Source organism: Vanessa tameamea, chromosome 25 (genome assembly GCF_037043105.1).
Source record: "Vanessa tameamea isolate UH-Manoa-2023 chromosome 25, ilVanTame1 primary haplotype, whole genome shotgun sequence".
Lineage (NCBI taxonomy): Eukaryota > Metazoa > Arthropoda > Insecta > Lepidoptera > Nymphalidae > Vanessa > Vanessa tameamea.
In genome coordinates, this window is record NC_087333.1 from 4,934,678 (window position 1) to 4,952,099 (window position 17,422).

Sequence of the window (17,422 nt, forward strand, 5' to 3'; positions counted from 1 at the left end):
ATCGACGGTATAACCCTATATCTTCTTTAATGCCTCAAATCTTCTTCGAAACTAATAACCTTCTGTCTGGGTTGGTACCACCCACTCATCAGATGCTCTACCGCCAAACAACAGTACTGAGTATTGTTGTGTTACGGTTCGAAGGGTGAGTGAGCCAGTATAACTACAGGCACAAGGGACATAACATCTTAGTTCCCAAGGTTAGTGGCGCATTGGCGATCTAAGGAATGGTTAATATTTCTTACAGCGCTATTGTCTATGGGCGGTGATGACAACTTACCATCAGGTGGCCCATATGCTCGTGCGCCGACCTATACCATAAAAAAAAACCTTATAAGCTAGCCCTTAGACCAACGTTTCTATAAGTTGCATATTATTTTTTTATTATTTAACAACATCCACGGGCTCACAGTTGCCCGTGCCTTTTTTAAATATTCTACTTTAATACATTTTTGCGTTTTATATTTTATATTATTACTGAACATCGCTTGACAGTCTCCTCCGTAACTGCCTCCTGACATACGATATGGGGATAAGTTGCATGTTAGTGAAGACTTCAATTGAAAATGGTTTGAATTCTATCTCGTAATGCACGAGGTATCACATGGTTTTTCATTTGCTTTTTACTTGCCGTCAAAGGATATATGCTCGTGTCTAGATTGTCACATATTAACATCTTATTGTACGATCCATACATTTTTATACGCTATTTTATTAAGCAGATACATATCTAGAATATGATATTGACTCTATATATGTAGGTATATATACAGTGTAAACTCCATGGAACGTCACTCGATTTAAGGACAAACTCCCTAAAGCGACGAATTCACTCGACTTTGGTTGGTTCAGCTCGTCTTCCATACAATGATCTCAATAACGATAAGAAATAAATAATAAAAAAGTTCTTTTTAGTTGTCAAAATTAATAAAAACTGCCGAGACGTGTACGTTCTTTTGTCGCTTTATTATCCTAGCCCGTAAAAAAACTGTCGGCATCATAAAACCGAACATTCTAAGAAATCCGCTCTGGAAGCAGCGAAATTATTAAAAAAATACTTTTTTATCACCAAGATGCCTCAATATATATAAGTAAAAAAATACAATAAAATTACTGGCGCAGCAAAAGACGTAACGCAGACGCAATAGCGTTTAAATATGAATTGTTTTTTATTTAATTACTAAAACTAGTCGGAAATAAACTTCTTCTTTTACTAATATAGATTTTTCTTCTCTCCATTTAACGACAACTCTCTATAACGTCAAAATAGACACAGTCCCTTGTGTGTTATATAGAGTTATATAGAGTTTACACTGTATATAGTGTTTTATGGTATTGCGTATACACGGGTAGGAGGCTCATCTGAAGGAAAATGGACATTTCCAGAAATCGTGGTGGTGTGGAAGCCTATTTGAAATTTCAGCGCGACGTCAAAAAGTGGAATTCAGGTAAAATTTGTCTGTTTGTATGTAGGGGGTAATCTGCCGAACTAACGATCCAATTTTAAAAACAAATTAATTGGTAAAAAGCTTCATTATTCGTGAGTGCCATTTATAGTTGTGCACCCATTCGAAACCAGGACGAGTCGCTAGTTAGTTAGAATAACAGATCTACAGCGAACGATGTTTTTGATTCCACGTAATCTAGAATCAATGATATGTTTCAAAGTATTCATTCGAATCTTAAGGTGTAAATAATTATAATTTATATTAAATATCCAAAATAACAAATATTATTGATCTGAATAAGAATTTATAATGAAAAAGATGGCTTCGCGCTAGTTTTCTATTAATTTACCTTAACAGATAAACACACGCTATGGCAGAATTTATTGTAGGCTTATTAATTAAGACCTACGATTTTCTAGTACACTGTTTTGAGATATATTCTGAGGTTTAGCCAGTGGCAGCAATGTTAGTTTCCAACAACAGTTTGACAAAACAAGGTCCCCTGAGTGGTTTGGAAGAAGAGAGTGGAGATTCAGACAGACACAGAAAACGAAAGCACTGTCTGTGTATCTGTTGCTCTTTCATGGCCAAACTACTGAACCGACTTTGATGTAATTTGGTATGAAGCAAGCTTGAACTCCGAGGAAGGACATAGGCTACTTTTACTGCCTAACACTTGACGACCTACCCCTTAAACGCGAGCGAAGCAGCGGGCAACAGCTAGGTATTCCTTATATTTTCCATTCCTTATTTGTATTTTTTCTTATGTTTAGCGCCAGTGTTGTATATGGAGCAGATAAAACTGCACCAAATGTCCCTTAAAACGTTTCATATAGAAAAATTACGAAATTTATCTCGCATCGCGCTAAAATATGTTTTATTCAAATAAGGAATGAGTTCGGTTAAGCCCCGAGTTATGTATAAATAAAACGAATATTGATTGGTCTCTTCGGTCTTATTATAACCAATCAGCGTGACCTTTGATTTGGAAGCTTATATATAAAATATCAAAATTCTATTTATGAAATGCTTCTTAGCAAAATGAAAAGGTAACATCATAAATAAATTGTTTATTTGCGTAAGACTTATTAAACCTAAGTCCTTAAATATATACAAATATGAATTAAAAATAGTTACTGTATAAATCTTGACCGCGTGGAATGGCGGCAGGAATGCCAGCAGCATTTCCCCGTTGAATCGCAACTCCGACTCTCTGAACAAAAAACGAACCAGCCCTCCTGTCAGCAGTGGGGGCATTAGGTCGTGGAGTTACACTTTGAATGAAGAATTTTAAAATTATCAAGTAAAGTAAAGTAATATTGCTTTTCCTTATGAGGGGAAGCCTTGCCACTGCGGGTTAATGGATACATAGATGTTGCTTCCTATGTTTTCCTTTATCGAAAATCAAGAGATGAATGATAGCCCCTTATTGATGTGTTCTAACCATGGGGCCATCACGCCTCTTGTAGGTAACATAATTTATTCTAACATTAGCTTCAAAGTCCATTTGGACTAATTCTAATTCTTGATTAACAATATTACATAATAAGAAATGTTGATTTTAGTCTTGTGATACATAATGCTATTCGAAATTTAAAATCAGAGTCCACGATGTGATCCCAACATATTCGTTTGCTATTGGTTGATATTTAGGGAACATTGTTATTGATTCAAATAAAAATCGAACGGTGGAAATATGGTAAAGCTTTTTTAAAAAATTCGTGAACACGGGCGAAGGAGTGGCCTTATTCGTCATAATACTGTATGGAGGTTATACATGTATATTAAGTGAAAATATTCATTTATATTAAATCGTCCGAAGCAAGTTAACGACGTCAATTTCCCAAGTATATTGCACGATCCATAACGTTAGTATTTATTATATATGATAATACATTTTAATAAGAAGCATTTGTACATAACTTGTAACATAATGCGAATATCTCGCGTTCTTGGTAGTTCATATTAGATTATTAATACCGAATACCAAGATTTCAATGGCCCTGACAACTACAACAGTAAACATCGCTATTAGGCGGAAATTTCTGAAACCACTATTTCCCTTGTAAATCTTTACAGGGTGGAGACTCTCGCATCTGGCATGTTAATCTTCAGAAAATCAGCTAGAGTTTTCCGCAATCCGACCAAGTTGAAATGCCGATTTTTATTTCCATAGATACGTTTTGTTGAGGCTTTCGAATTCAGTACGGTTGTCCGGCTCGGCCCCGCCCTCCAACAACCCCTGCTTCATTCATTCGCGGCTCGGAGCCCGTACCGGATACACGTCTCCTCGTTACAGAATCGCGTTATCGTGTCAAACACATAAACAATTATCAGCAGTTGATGTTATCTGACTGAGAAGAAAGAAATCAACGCTGTACTGAGGTTGGTACTGTAAATTGTAAATAATGACGTGTATTTGTAAATTCCCTTACGTTTACAAAACACTATTGCGAGGGTGAATTGTTAGTATTTTCATACTCTCAGCTGGTTATCTTGTGACGACCGTGTTTTGCTTAAACGAGGAACTTTTTAAGCTTTAAAAAAATATTTTAATGTTATATCGACAATATCGACATAAAACTGGTTTTAAATTGAGATAAATAAAAACAAACTAACAAGCTAAAAATAACTTAATGTATAAATTATAAAATATTTAGATTAATAAGGCTTTAATAATAAAAATAATCAAGAAAAGAAGTTACTTTTTAAGTGTAGAAAAATATAAATAACCTTATAAACTTATTAACATCCTCTTTGTAATTATTGGTAAAATAGCAGGTGTTAAAAAAAGATTCATCTATTTTGGGAAGAATGAAATCAAGATGATAGATTATATTTAGGATACATTGTGTAGGCTTTTATACGCATTTTCAAAATCAAGTAATTTATTTATTTCTTCATCATTATCTACTTGTAATTTAGTTATTTAATAATATATATTAAAAAAAAAACGTTGCCAGTACATTAATTTATTATTCAATAAATCCTCCTTAATTATTCAACTCCATACAGTATTATTAATGACGACTTAACTCACACCTTTGTCCAAGTCTACATTAAAAAAAAAAAAAAAAGTATACCGTTATTATGATCTTCATTTTTATTTCATTCATTCTTATTATCTGTCAAATAGAGAACGTCAACCGCTCGATCGTTGTTTAAATCAATAATGTTCCATCAATAACGAACAAATATTTTGGGATCGCATTTTCGACTCCCTGATTTTAAATCTCGATTGCCAATTATAACATCACTCGGCAATTTTATGAAAAAAAAAAAGCTCTAATAAGGTATTGTTGAACAAGAATTTGTAACTCATTAAACATGCTATACAATAATACTTACATCGTTATAATATAATGTATTAAATACCAAAGAATACTTTAAATAAAATTAAAAGTTTAATTATGATTTATTAATTAATTATTATTGCATATGTATGATTACATTGATGTGTATGTATTTCTTTCGTTACATTGATTACAATGAATGAAAATAATAAATAAACAACAATGAAAAACATTATTTAAAAAAATATCATGAATATCTAAGCAAAGGGCAAATCGTCGTTGCGCCTGCAAAGGTCACTGTGTTTTTTTCTTATTTTTAGATTCTTATGCCGTTTTAATCGTTATTTCAATTTATGTAGCTTTCGATGTATGAACGTCACATATCAAGTTATAACGAAACTGTTTTTACAGTACGTGCGTATTGAAATAACGATTAAAACGGCATAACATTCTAAAAATAAGAAAAAAACACATAGCGACTTTTGCAGGCGCAACGACGAAATTTCGATAATAAACATCACATCGCGTAGAATATTTTGAAAAAAGAATTCAAGAGTATGCAGTGCCGAGTGAAAAATTTCGCTGCGTTAATGAAATTTTGCATAATATCGAAAATGGATATAGAGTTATTAATTTAATAAAAATACTTATTCGTTTTTAAATATGTTTTGGAAAATAAGAAAAGCTATTTCGATAGCGTGTAGATTTTTTATCTCATGCTAAATTTTGCAGCCCTGAATACTAGCCCCGTGTGTAGTGTGTACCTTGGTAATATGTATGTATTAGCTCTTATATATATTTTTCATAGAAGACATCTTAGTTCCCAAGATAAGTTTAGTATTCACGATGTGAGGGATGGTTAATATTTCTTGCTGTCCACGTCTATGGGCAGTGATGACGTACCATTGAAAGGTCGAAAGGATTTTATTCTGGCTCAATATCTTAGTTCTCATATGTGGAATTACTTTTATTTTAAATTTAACTTTCCGAAGGTGTTTAATATTTATAATAATAAAACATATGTTATTTTGTTTATGCCGTAACTGTTTTGTCTTTGTGTGCAAGAAAGGGTATTGTTATTATTGTATATACAAGATGCTGGCACGTAGCACGCACGCAGACATTATACAAATATGAAATATTTTAAATATGTTTATATTTCGAACTTAGAGCGCGGGCAACGAGATTGTATAGACAAAATGGGAAAGAAAATGGCGGCATGGCTCGAACAATTTGCAATTTAATTAACAATTAAATATTAATGAATAAAATTTGTGGTTTATTTTTAAGAAAAAATAATTCCAACGTTCATCAAATATGGATCAGACATTTAAACATTAAAACGTAAGCGATAAAATACCTCGGATTTACGTTTTGTTACAAAAAGTTAAAGTTTTATGAAGTATTCTTTAAAAAGTATTTCGACAGAAAATCGTGTAAACTCATATATATTCACATTTGTCTGAAACTTGATTATATTATGATTTGAAAAATACATATCTAAGTACAAAATTGACATATAACTGTACTTTTAGAGCAGAGAATATTCTAAAAAAAGTCGACTCTAAAAAGAAATATTTTAGTAAAGACTTAACAATGTCTAATAACAATATAATTGAGATAGAGCCTTGGAGCTGCTGTTCTTAAAGTAAAAAAAAATATCACATCGAATATTTATTAATTACACAATTAACTCTCCCACCCAAAAAAATAACCACCTATTCTGTTCTCTGTACACCAAAAAGCTCCCGCCTTTTTAGTAAATATTATAATTTTTTTGTGTACTATGTAGTTGAAAAATGGAGCATCTGATGAAAAGTGGTCATCACCGCCCATAGACACATAGGACTTGCACGGAGCCCTACCACCAAATAATTATCACAAGTCATACAAAAAAGGTATTTATTATTCTCAGAAAACATAAAACCTCTTTCAGATGTCTGACTTTTACAAGTTTCTGACAAAGAAACTATCTTTAGAGATATATTGTAATAATGTTTTCTCGATTCGTAGAATGGCGAAGGACGAGCTGAAAGGTCGCACCTATCTAATTATTTTGTCTAGTAATAGTGCCCAGAAACAGTCTGGAATTATCTCGATTTAGAAACAAGATTTCTTTCGAAGCACCTATTTTCTATTAATAAAGATCCTACTAAAATTGTGTACTCATAGAATTTTGACCGAAAATTTTCTGTAATATATATTTGTATGTATGTTGTCCATTAAAACTGGATCACAATAATACTATATATTGGTCGTTGACGGTAGATAATCTAATGGCTGTGTGGTACCCACTTAAATGGGGTTTGCATAAAGCTCTACCACCAAGAAAACGAATCTATTTTGCAAAGAAAACTATTTTATATTGTTATTTTATTTAAGCTTTGAAAATTGCTTGTTGAGAAGTTTCAATATTAGGATCTTGTAGCCCGATTTGAATCTTAGCGTTTGATAGCCCATTTATTGAGAAAGGTTAAACAGCAAGGTTTAACGTGGGCGAAACTTCGTAGAACAGCTACTAATTTACAAGTACTTAAAATCCAATGTCCTGTTAATATGTCTATTAACGCAAAACTTAAACTATAGATGTTATATCCCTTGTGCTGGTACAGATACTTAACATTTTGTAGGCCTTTGTAATTACATTACATTAAGTAAGGAGTTTACGATAACATATATCCGTAAAATTCGTATAATCGAGATATTTCGGTAATAAATCCATAAAATTCAATGACATAATATTTCAACGGGCGGCCATGTTTGACGTTTACGGGTGCGTTCAGAAAATGTGTCTCAAATAATAATAATATATAAGTACGGTAACGTCTATGGAAACTTATACACAAAAAAATATAGATCAAAGTTTATGAAAAAGTTATATGTTATATGAAAAGTAAAGGATAAACCGTATTCGTTTAGTTTTATTTATTTAACACGAACGAGGCCGGGTTTTCATCTAGTTATAACATAGTGCACCAAATGCGATTTAATCGCTAAAGGCCTTCTTTAGTCAACCATGGAAATTTCGGAATCAATGAATTCTAATCTTGCGACCATAGTCTGTATTTTGTACTACAGTTAGTATCAATTGAAGTTTTGAATCGTTTCCTTTTCATAACAATTAATTATTTAAAAAAAAAAACCCTTTTTAATAATTAAAGGATATAATTTTGTCATTAACTTTCAACTTTGGTGTTGCTAAATAGGAAGTCTTAAATAAAGTTGAAGATTCGCAAATTACTTACCTCATTAACTTCGCCCACGCCTCAGAATTATAGGGCTTCAGATAAACTTGCAACGTAGGGTCCAACCATTAAGGATTTATGGTATATATTTAGCCCTTAGCCCTATATTCTGAAATTTTAATACAATAGCAACACTGTTAGGTTTTAGGCCAGCTCATAATCAACATGATTTAATGTACTGTTATGGAATTGCTAATGTGATTCATATTTATTTATTTATTTATTTATACTTTATTGCACCCAATCTTAAAACTAAAAATTACAATATTGAAACAAAAAGTTGCATGAGGTACAACAGGCGGCCTTATCGCTCAGCAGCGATCTCTTCCATTCATAATTTAGTTTTAGTTTTTATTTATTAATGCCTTTGGCGTGTGTTGTCTTTAATTTGTATATCGAAGTGCCAGCATGTTTATATTACCAGGCAGCATCACAATTTGAGTTTTAGGTATTTTTTGTTTTGTTTTTTTTTTTTTCTCGAGAGTTTAGATATCTTAGTCGGTCTCGATATATACTCGTATAATCGGCTAATCTCTACCAAACACATGTACATTTAAACGCTATCTACTGAACTATTGTTTGGCTAAATTAATAAGGCGATGTAGTTTTTTTTTTATAAATTGTTAAAAGAGGTGTAATTACGCAATAACTTTTTAGTTTCGTTTATATTTAAAGGTTTCTTCTCGTAACTTGAACTTCTGTTTTATTACACGTTTTATCTCTACAAATAAAAATCTTCTTCTATTCGTTTCTACCTTAATATTTCTAAACATTTTTGTATTTTTATATGTTCTTCTGTTGGAATTCTTTATTATTAAATCAATAAATAAGTGTAAACATATGGTACACCAAGTCGTTACACAGCTACGCACTACAAATTACGTGCTAAAGGATTTAATTGAACAGAGAAACCGTACTCGTTTGAATTATTAAACCGATAAAGCCAAGCCATACGTAGATTTCAACCGAAGGCTGGTTCAAATCTTAACCTCTTCAGTGGTTAATGTGTGTTAATAATTAATTTGCAAACATCGTGAATAATATCACCCAAGTTTGTTGAGAGACCTGCACAGGAATTGCGTAGTCGAATATGATCCAAACACTCTTCTGATGATGATTTTTGTCCAGTAGCGGAACATTAGCGGGGTTTTATTCAAGCCTAGCCTTTGAGCCACTTTTTGAGAAATAAAAGCACTTTTGATTGTCATTTCACAGGATTGAATTAAATGAAAACCTTTTGGGAATTTATATTTTATTGATTTTTTTTATATTAGATTATAAAATTACGAATAGGCCAAGTTAAAAATATCTGCGGAATCTTAAACCGTAAAGCTCAACCGGTTCGTAGAAGAACCGACAAGAAAGTGGTAACGCTTTTGTAACATTTGAAATACAAAGTTATGTCAATTAAATACAATTAAATTTTTATAACACAACCTGCCTGAAATTCAACAAGTATTAGCTTTAGGTTTTTTTTACGTTTATAATAAGATTACTATCGCTGTGTCTTCTAAAAAGATCTTTATTATTTTTTATATTTATTGTTGTAAGCATATTGTGATACAACGTTAAATATTCCACTTTGTGTAAATCTTCTCAATGGTAGTTTGGCGCAATACATACGTCAAATTTTTCGTTGCTACGAATTACATTTGAATTGTGTATTTTTTTTTGTAAATTTTAATGGGCGCGATACAATACGGAGTTTGCCAAAAGTTTGCGTAACTTGCAACAAGGACCGCGCAGAAACGTACTCCATCCACTCGATCTGCCATTCTCTAATCAGTCTTCATCTTCCGGTTCCGGCCGGTCCTCATCCTCCAAAGCCTAAGATAGATGATTGAATACTCACTGGATCAACTAAAATACTAGTTGCATGATATTTATACAGAGTGTTTTATTTTGATAACGACAATTGACGTCCTCCGTGGTCGAGTAGTGTGTACACCGGTTTTCATGGGTACGCCACTCCGAGGTCCCGGGTTCGTTTCCCGGCCGAGTCGATGTAGAAAAAGTTCATTAGTTTTCTATGTTGTCTTGGGTCTGGGTGTTTGTGGTACCGTCCTTACTTATGATTTTCCACAAGTGCTTTAGCTACTTACATTGGGATCAGAGTAATGTATGTGATGTTGTCCAATATTTATATATATATATATAAAATGATTACTGGCCTTCATACTTGAATAAAAATATTTTGATTTTGATTTCGTATCAAAACCTACCATATCAAACGCCTACGCCAATGAACATCAGCCCGGTAACAACAAGATCAATACAATAAATGGAGCTAATGTTTTTGTTTCGTAACCATACGTAACATTAGTATAGATAAAATCTATGATTTTGAAATGCTAGTCGATGTATATTTAATAACAAAAGACTTCAAACTGGTTGGAATATTGAGTGAATTGTGAGGGCGTTATGTGTGCACACACACTGTAGTAAATCCTGCGGTTTCGGTTGTGAATTACTGTAATTGTTTAAGCGGATTTTATTACGAAAACATCAAAATAAATAAATAATTATGATTAACAGACAATTACTTAAAACGTTTCAAATTTACCTCAATGGCTTTTTAATCCCAATTCCTGCATTTAAGGGAAAGAAATAAATCAAAGAATTGCGGTTTGGCAAGTTCGTAGATCGAATTTTTTTGCGACGTATGCAGTTTCCTCCTCGGTGCACCCTTCTATCGCAGGCTGCAACAAAAACACTAAAAGGACTATTTGCCCGGATTTTTATCACGAATGACTTCATCGTATTTTTCGATCAACCTGCTTTTTATATAGACTTTGAATACGGAATTAAAATTGTGTGTCTATTCTCTGAACTCTTCTATCATGAACGATACTGTCCTGCACATATACATTTAGGTATCACGATATACCTATCGTGCTGTATTATCTATACTAATATTATAAACGCGAAAGTAACTCAGCCTGTCTGATGGTTACGCTTTCGTGGAAAAATCACTAAACAAAGTTTGGTAAAATTTAGTATGGAGCAAGCTTGGACCCTAAAGAAGGACATAGGCCAACATTTTTAAGCCCACGATCGATCCCACGCGGGCGAAACCATGAAAACTTGTAAATAAATAAAACTAAATAGAATATGTGTTATTTTACGTATTGTAGGGGTTGGTCGTTAGGGGTTAGGTATAAAGAAGTAGTATGTCCGACTTTGGAGTTTAAAGAACAACAGACAAACAGAAAGACATAGATACTTACTCATCTATAATATTAGTATTGACTAGAAGTACAGAAAATTCCTTTAGTATTGGAATTTCTTGGAAGATCTTTTCTTATTTCGGTGTCCGATGACCACGGACCTCGCGTTCTAAGCCCCAGGCCTGTCAATTCATACTCAAGTTAGATAAGAATAAGTATGTAAGTAAGCAGAGTCAGTAGCTGCGCCCGCTTACGGAACGTGCTCCGGGTAGTGAATGCTGCTAAACGTCAATACTTTTGTACTGAAATGTTGCAGTTTGAATGATTTATATTCCGGTGTAATTAGGGACTTAACGTCTTGTAGTCGATTGCAATGACTAGAGGAGTATAAACAAATTAAATTGACATCATTGATCAAGACCTATTGAATAGTGTTGTATTATAAACAAACATAACTTTTTTACGAAATATATGTAATGTATAATATTGAAGGAATATTTAAATCTAAAGTTTGTATATATTTAGTTCTCCTACCATCGGATAATACTAAATATTCAATGATTCGCGACACATTTATGTGGCAGGTTAAGGTGCAAGCCAAGGGTAGGTACCACCCACTATGTAATAGCCCATTTATTCAACTTTCTTGATATAAATTTATATTATGTGTTCCGTTTGACGTCCGAAGTCCATTATGAGAGGGCATCGTCTTTCCTCGTCTTGTCGCTAGATGTCGCTACTTTACCGTCACGTGAACGCGCCTGTAGCGCCACTAGTGGCCAAATCTGTAACTAACTAACAGCACCAAGAAAGCCACCATTTCGAAGTAATTGTTGCGTCGTTTTTCAAGCCGTACGCAAGTCGTTAGAGTTTCATGTAAAATAAAGGCGAAAAGACCAGCACAGTAGAAATAAACACAAATGACTGGACGCAGTTTTCAGGCGGCTGTCTGATGCTTTATCACACTGTGTGGGCCAAATTAAATCCACCCAAAGCAATTCTAAGATTAATCTTTGCTGCACGCATACCGTTTAGCCAGACGCCACCATTAATTTTACCTACGTCAGACATAATGAGAAGATTTCAAACTCCGAGTTCAGCAGTAATGTCTTTATTCAATCCATGATTCAAAATCGAATTCTCGAGCCCGCACCGCCAACTCCATCTTTCATATCCCCACTTTTCATTATAACGAAGAACAATGGAAAAAATCGTGTGATCTTCAACTTGAGGGCATTGAATCAATTCATGAAACCAAAACATTTTTACAAACAAGCGATTTGGAGATGACCAAACACCTCTTGGGACTAATAGACAACCTGAACGTTGAACTCCTCCCTCACCATCTGCCAGGAATGTACAATAGGGAAGCCGATCACTTCTCGCGCAATCGCGCCGGCCACGATTGGCATCTTTTGAGCGAAGGAACAAAGAAGGTGTTCAAACTGTGGGGAACACCAGAACTAGATCTGTTCGCCTCAAAAAACGCTCACGTCGTTTCGATAATTAATAATTCTTTTGTTGGCCTCGGGGCGCAGAGTCCCGTTAACTCTTTTGCGTTGTGACTCTACACATCTAATTGATAATGGGAATTCAATAACTCTGCATCCTGTATTCGGTTCAAAAACTGACTCTGCATAGTATTTGCTACTAAGATAAATTGTTAGTAATTTTCGTAAGGCGTTTTTTCACTGGACCCGTTTATGTATAATATACTATGTATTGACTTATTGGTTAAACGTCATGCTTTCGTAAGATTAATGATGAATTTATGGTAAAAAAGCAAATATAAAAAGGGATCCAGACAGTCGCTAGCCGGTTCAGAATGCTAGACAAACTATTTAGGCTTCGTAGTGTTTCATCTTTTTGTTTGTGTCTTATTTTAAACATTGCTACATTTTAAACAATATCTCTTAAACTGATGTAGCTGTAATTTTGCACATAGATTTGATGCTGGTGAAAGTACCGCGTGCTAAACAACCACAGAACGCCACCACCGGCCACTATATTTCATGTAGTTTTCATACCTTTTATGGACTCGCTGATTGCAGCGTGTGGCGGCGACCGGTGTCAACCGTGTGCGGCGAGTCCATATACATGAATTTTGTGGCTGTGGCCGGTGGCTCGTGTGCTGCGATCCTGAGCATCAAAAGCGCAATGATTTACCCTCGATCCCTTGGGCTGTTGTCCTCGCACTAGCTCTAAGCTTAATTATAGAGGTAAATAGGAATATTAGTAATTAATGACCGATAGTTACTATTTTTTTAAATTATAAAATATAAAGGACTAGCTGTTATGCCAACAAATAAAATTTGTGTGATTGAATACAATACATTTCTAGCAGAAGATGATAAATTAATTTTAATGATGAAATAGTTCGTACAAAACCCGCATTGTATATTATTTTATTAGTTAATTTATATATTTTCATTTTGTACTTCCTCGAATTTTTCTGGTCGGTTCCACGAACAGTAAAATCAGAATGTAATAACGAAATTATTAAGAATTTTCGAGGATTGCGGTTAACATGGAAAGGTTGTTTATACAATTTAATCACGCATTATTAATCTGTAAAACAATCTTTGATTGACACAGTGCCGAGACCGCTTCGTTTGCGCTTCAAGCGCTTTAAGTAAGTTAAAACTTTTGACGGCTTGATCGAAATATTAACTTTTATGATTTTACTTATTTAATTTCTACGTTGAACCGAGTTATAGAGGATGGAATACTTGGCTCTTTAGCTAAGATCACCGAGTTCAAATCTTAAATAGTGTTTAGTTTTTATTTAAAATAGGTAGGCTTGGCATATAGGCCATCTAAGGTTAAGAGGAGAGGTCTAAGAATTATTAACCATCCTTAAAAAAATCAATGCACTACCAACCTTGGGAGCTAAGATGTTACGCCCCTTGCGCGTGTTATTACAACACTACAAGTATTGCTGTTTGGTGGTAGAATATATTATGATGAGTGGTATCCAGACTGCCTTGCACGGAGGCCTACCACGTGAAGTGTTGAAGTGTGTATAATTCATTCTTAATTTTTGTTTGTAGTTCATTTCGCGCTCAGCAAATAAATAACACTTATATCTATTGTTTAGAATGTTATATAATACATATTATTCTGTCATCTCATAAGTTTAAATATATCATATGTTTCAAGCGTTCCGATGAGATGTGCTATGAGCCCATGTGGTGCACGCTCGCCCTTTGATCAGAGCTAGATTTAATTGAAATTTAACATATAAGCTACAATTGTATGATTTTTTACTTGGTGGTAGAGCATTGTGCGATCCCGTCTGGGTTGGTAAAAACCACTCCAGTAATAATTAGTATTGTTGTGTTCCTGTTCGTGGGTAAGTGAGCTAGTTTAACTACAGACACAAGGGACATAACATTTAAGTTCCCAAAATTAGCGGCACAGTTCGGCGGCGAAATTTTCTTATTTCGTAAAGTGCTTATTATTATTTATTATTACTTACCATCAGGTGTGCAGCGCTATAGGCGGTGGTGACCATCAGACCTATTTGCCCGTCCGCCTTAATCGTATGACACAAAAAATCAAAACAGGAAAAGCAATCGTTACTCAAAGAAAATATAGTTGATTATTTCAGTCACGATTTTAACTGAAAGTAATGTTAAATTTTACTGTAAAAATATATAACATAAAATATTTTTTAAGTTGAAAGTTGATGCCACTAGTAAATTAATAATAAAATTAAAATCGTTATTAAAAGTGGGTTTATCCTCAGTGCATTAATCAGAGTAAAGTGAAAATATAAAGCGGATCCAATGTAATTAGTGATGTTCCGCAATATTTAATGCTGATATGTATGTTGTAACATATATCAATTTTATTTTAAGTATTAAGACTAATTAATTAAATTACCGTAATTATGATATTTATGATAGTTGTGTTTATTAGTTTCAAATGTATTTATCTATGTAGTCTAGTTGTTTAGGGAGTGGTCGTCAAGTTTTAATAATAAATAAATAAATATTGGACAACATCACATACATTACTCTGATCCCAATGTAAGTAGCTAAAGCACTTGTGTTATGGAAATCAGAAGTAACGACGGTACCACAAACACCCAGACCCAAGACAATATAGAAAACTAATGAACTTTTTCTACATCGACTCGGCCGGAAAGGTCGACGGAAGGACCACGGAGGTCGTCAACGTATTAGGCATAACAGTACACTTTGTCTTTTCTTGGGGTTCAAGACTGCGTCATAAAAGATTTCATCAAATTCGGTTCAGTGAATGAGCCGCGAAAGATAAACAGACAGACAGACAGAGTTGCTTTAGAGTATTGTTAGAGATAGTATAGATGGTAAGTGATGGTAAGTGGTCATTACCGCCCATGGTCACTGCGTCACCAACGTTGGGAATTAAGATGTTATGTTCCTTGTGCCTGTATTTGGAAGACTAGTACTAAATATTGTTCTTGTCGGTGAAATAGAAAGGGCTTATTAACCTCCCAGACGGGTTTACACAAAGCCTTGTAAAATAATATATAACCAAGGAGAAAATATGCGAATATTTTTTTTTCTGTGCTAATAACATAAATGGGAAAGTAATCTCTGTCTGTTACGTTTTCACGGCTCATCGGCTGGATCGATTTTGATAAAATTTGATACGAAGAAAGTTTGAACTTAAACGATTAACAAAGGCTAGTTCTTAGAGCATGTTCGTCACAAACATAATTTTAAACGGACGAAGCTGCGCGTTCTGCTGTCTATATAATTTAATAACCATTCATTTTATATTCATATTTAGAAAATTAGTATCTGAGCGTGTTCAAACACTTAAAGCTACCAGTACATAAATGCAGTATAAAATTTTGATATTATTAAGTAAATTCACCTTAATACTCCGGTTTATTATAAATGTATTTTGTATATACTTATGTATTACTTTACTTTATCCTAATTACGTATTTTTTATGTAGTTGTTAAAATACTTTTGTTAAAGTAAATCATTTTATCTGTTATCTTAAACATAAAAGCATCAAAATATTCTTTATTCGAGTATACTCATAAAAGTCAAGTCATACTGTTGAAATAAATGTAGAGCTACCGGTTCAGATAGTAGATTCTATTGAGCAGAACAAGAAACTCAGTAGTTATTAATGTATTTACATGATATATATATTGAACTCGGGACTCATTGGACTATGTTAGGATAAATACTCGGCCACTCGGTTGTTACTTCGAAATCCTCTCACTCGTGAAGACACTTCTTGGGTGATAGTATTTCTGGAATTTAAGAAGGATGACAGTTCGTTACACTATTCGATTTTAAAACTAGGCGCTCCCGTGACACGTCACGCGGCCCTCACGAACAGAAGTACGTTATACGTCAAAATCGCAAGTACGTCATACGTCAAAATCGCATCACGGACGAGAAATAACGTATGCGTTAAATCTAAATTCATGCGTCTATTCAAGCACGAAGGCGCGCCCCTCTACGCTTAAGTATCAACGTAATTTAGTGTGCGTGACACTCGTACTTATAAGATGTCTTAGTGTGCGTGAGATATGACTTTTGTTAGAATAAAGGAAGCAAAAAATATAAGATACAATTAGATTATATTTGTTGAAGCGCACGATAAAATTTGACATAGAGGCGCGCCTTTATGACTGAAAAGATACATACCTATGTATGTAAATCAAATCCCAAATAAAAACAATATAACCATACTATTACTCATTAAAGAACATAGTTCACTTGTAATGCGATTGAAAATACGGTTTTTTAAAGATATTATTAGTTTAATTAATATTATAAAAGAAACCTTATTTATTTGTTTGATTGTTTGTTACGTTTTCACGTCTAAACTACTTAACTGAACATCTTGAAGCATAAAGGTTATCAGGAGTACAGGAAAGGGCCTTATCCTTCCCCCTCCCCTTTTAGACCCGAGTGAAGCCGCATGTGGAAACAACTTATTAAATATAATTTAATAAAATATTTTCCACGCATACTTTCGTATGTTTCATTCAGTGAAGATGAGAATTTGATTGAAAAGAAGTGGATTTAAATAAAAGCCGTTTCGATGGTTATATTCGATCAGGGAAGGGTATTTTATTCAGATATGCGTAAGGTTTTCCCAATCAACGCAAAATAAATGGCTCCTATGCAAACTCCTTCCTAGAAAACGTTGATAATCTTTAAAAAAAAAACTAAGTTAACACAATTTGATATTGATTTTAATAATCCACAAGAATTTGACCTTGAAAAAATTTTTAACATGAAATTTTCATTTT

General features: G+C 33.7%; 2 protein-coding genes across 3 annotated transcripts in view; one reads left to right on the top strand and one right to left on the bottom strand.

Annotated features, from left to right (window-relative positions):
* The window catches only part of Eif2alpha (eukaryotic translation initiation factor 2 subunit alpha), a 196,214-nt gene that overhangs the window by 101,723 nt on the left and 77,069 nt on the right, over positions 1–17,422 (bottom strand). The gene's annotated exons all lie outside the window — the stretch shown is intronic.
* Positions 3,689–17,422, top strand: part of LOC113396631 (calbindin-32) — a 176,641-nt gene continuing 162,907 nt past the window's right edge. For both annotated transcript variants that reach the window (XM_064218954.1, XM_064218955.1), the window contains exon 1: positions 3,689–3,833. The gene's annotated coding sequence lies outside the window, so the exon portion shown is untranslated. The remainder of the gene's footprint in view (positions 3,834–17,422) is intronic.